Source organism: Rutidosis leptorrhynchoides, chromosome 5 (genome assembly GCF_046630445.1).
Source record: "Rutidosis leptorrhynchoides isolate AG116_Rl617_1_P2 chromosome 5, CSIRO_AGI_Rlap_v1, whole genome shotgun sequence".
Lineage (NCBI taxonomy): Eukaryota > Viridiplantae > Streptophyta > Magnoliopsida > Asterales > Asteraceae > Rutidosis > Rutidosis leptorrhynchoides.
Window position 1 is genome coordinate 9,147,361 of NC_092337.1, and position 3,101 is coordinate 9,150,461.

Genomic DNA, 3,101 nt, shown 5'->3' on the forward strand with positions numbered 1-3,101 from the left:
AAAAGTTATCGGCCTATTACTGTAGCAGCCCAGGTCTGGCCCGAAACTCTACTCCATGCGACCGCATGGAAATATAACCTCGAAGCCATGCGATCGTATGGCTTGAGTTGACAGGTCTGTAACCTCAGGCGACCAGATTAGGGTTAATAATAATTATTATTATTATTATTAAAACCCTAATTAGGGTTTAGTTTTTAATTATTTAGTTTAGTTTTATTATTTAATTTGTATTATTAAGTTTAATTAGTTTTTATAAATATATAAAATTAATAGTTTTATAAAATAAATAATATAAAAATAATATTTTTATAAAAGTTGTGTTTTTATAACTTTAAGTTTTTTTTTATATTTCGTATCTTTTTATTTGTTTTAGCGTAATATTTGTATTTTTCGTTCGTATTTAGTTTTAAGTCATAGTTTTTGCCGTAGTTATTTTTATTTCTAGATTTTTAGGCTTTGCTGTAAAATCCCTTAAGTACTTTTTCTTTAGACTAAGATTTAGGTGCTTTAGAATTTTGCGACGCCGTTTTAATATTTTAGTACCTTTTTAAGTAATTACCGTTTTGGATATAGAATTCCTTTTAAGCTTTAATATTTTTAGACGCAACTTTTAATTCTTAATTTTTAGATTTTTAAGTTTCGACGCTCTACGTTCTTTTTATTATTTTTTGACCTTTTATTTTTCGACGTTTTTCGACGCGCTCTTTTTCTTTCTTATTTTTTGCCACTCTAGTTTTTAGGACATAGAATTTTCTATTTCTTATCTAAAATTTATTTAAATTTCAACGAAAAATTATTTTAAGTGGTTAAATTGATAGACATCCAAATTTTTTGTTTCGTAGTAATAGTTGGATTTGTTAGTGGCTGAGTTGTCAGCTTCCGATTTAAAGGGTTCTGGCTCCCTGCTGCATCTATTGGCTATTCGAAACGTGGGCAAAAGCAGAAAAGTCTATTATTTTGATAACTTATATGATTTTTTATCTTTTATAACTAATAGGATATTCAGTGAATGCACCGAGCAAAATGTTCACCACCTTTTGTACGTTCACCACCTGTAACTAGATCAAGACATCTAGCCAATATTGTCGCCGTTGATTTTTCTTTAGAATCATCATCTAGTCGACCAAGTACTCCAATTCAAATTTCCGATAATCCATTTTTTGAACCCGACCTCACAATTGAGAATCCGGAGGATATTCAGGGACAATTCAGAGATCTTGAACCACAAATCTTTCCTCCGGAACCACCAATTATTCAAACGGAGATTGTCGAGGAACAACCCATTAAATCAGAATCCTATAGTGATTCAGATTCAACAAATTCAATCATGGAGAAGCTGGAACCTCTAAGTATGGAAGACCGAATGCGAGCTAAACGCACTGGCCAAGGTCACGCAATTACTCAACCAGACATTAATGCGCCAGATTATGAAATCAAAGGACAAATTCTACACATGGTAACTAATCAATGCCAATTTAGTGGTGCACCGAAGGAAGATCCAAATTAACATCTTCGTACCTTTAATAGGATCTGTACTCTATTTAAAATAAGAGAAGTGGAGGATGAACAGATATATCTCATGTTATTTCCCTGGACTTTAAAGGGAGAAGCTAAAGATTGGTTGGAATCGTTACCTGAAGGGGCGATTGATACATGGGATGTTTTAGTTGAAAAATTTCTTAAACAATTCTTTTCAGCATCTAAAGCCGTGAGACTTCAAGGAGAAATTGTTACGTTCACGCAAAAGCCAAATGAAACTCTATATGAAGCGTGGACAAGATTTGGAAAGTTATTGAGAGGATGTCCGCAACATGGTTTAGACACTTGTCAAATAGTATAAATATTCTACCAAGGATGCGACATCACTACAAGAAAAGACATCGATATAGCAGCTGGTGGTTCTATTATGAAGAAAACCGCAACTGACGCTTACAAAATTATTGATAACACTACTTCCCACTCACATGAGTGGCACCAAGAAAAAGATATAGTTAGAGCATCTAAATCAGCTAGAGCCTATTCTAGCCATGACTTAGATTCCATATCTGCACAGATAGATGCTGTCGAGAGGCGAATGGAAAAGATGACTAAAGATATCCACTCAATAAGAATTAGTTGTGAGCAGTGTGGAGGACAACATTTAACAAAAGATTGTCTCAGTATTGAACTAACAATGGAACAAAGAGAGAATGTTTCATATCTAAATCAAAGGTCTGGAAATAATTATCAGAATAATTATCAACCGCTAAGACCAATCTACAATCAAAACCAGAATTATAACCGAAATGTTCCATACAATAACTAACAAGGTCCTAGCAATCAACAAGTATCCAATAATACTTACAATCAGCAAAGACCTATTTTTCAAAATAAACCACCACAAACCGATGATAAAAAGCCAAATTTAGAAGATATGATGTCAAAGCTAGTTGAATCTCAAACTCAGTTTTTCACATCTCAGAAACAAACCAATGAACAAAATGCTCAAGCATTTAGAAATCAATAAGCTTCTATTCAAAATTTGGAACAAGAAGTAAGTAACCTAGCAAGGTTAATAGGTGAAAGAAAACCGGGAAGTTTACCTAGTGATACAAATGCTAACCCCCGGAATGAAACAGCTAAAGCCATTACTACGAGAAGTGGTATTACACTTAAACCACCTGAAATACCTGTAATTTCTGATGACTCTATTCCTACTTCACAAGAACCACAATCTGAGCAAGATAAGGAAACAAAACCGGTAGTTTAAAAGGTTAATGAAGATAACACAGTTAAGGCAAAACCTTATGTTAAACCATACCAACCACCACTTCCTTACCCTAGTAAAATGAGAAAAGAGGGAATTGAAGCCGAGCAATCCAAATTCTTGGATATGTTTAAATAGATAAATGTAAATCTTCCTTTCATTAATGTGATTTCAGAAATGCCAAGATATGCTAAATTTCTGAAAGATCTAATCACAAATAGAAAGAAAATGGAAGAACTCTCGGCTCTTACTATGAATGCTAATTGTTCTGCAGTGCTGTTGAATAAGATACCAGAAAAACTCTCAGATCCTGGAAGTTTCACAATTCCATGTTTTCTGGGTAGTCTTAGTTCAA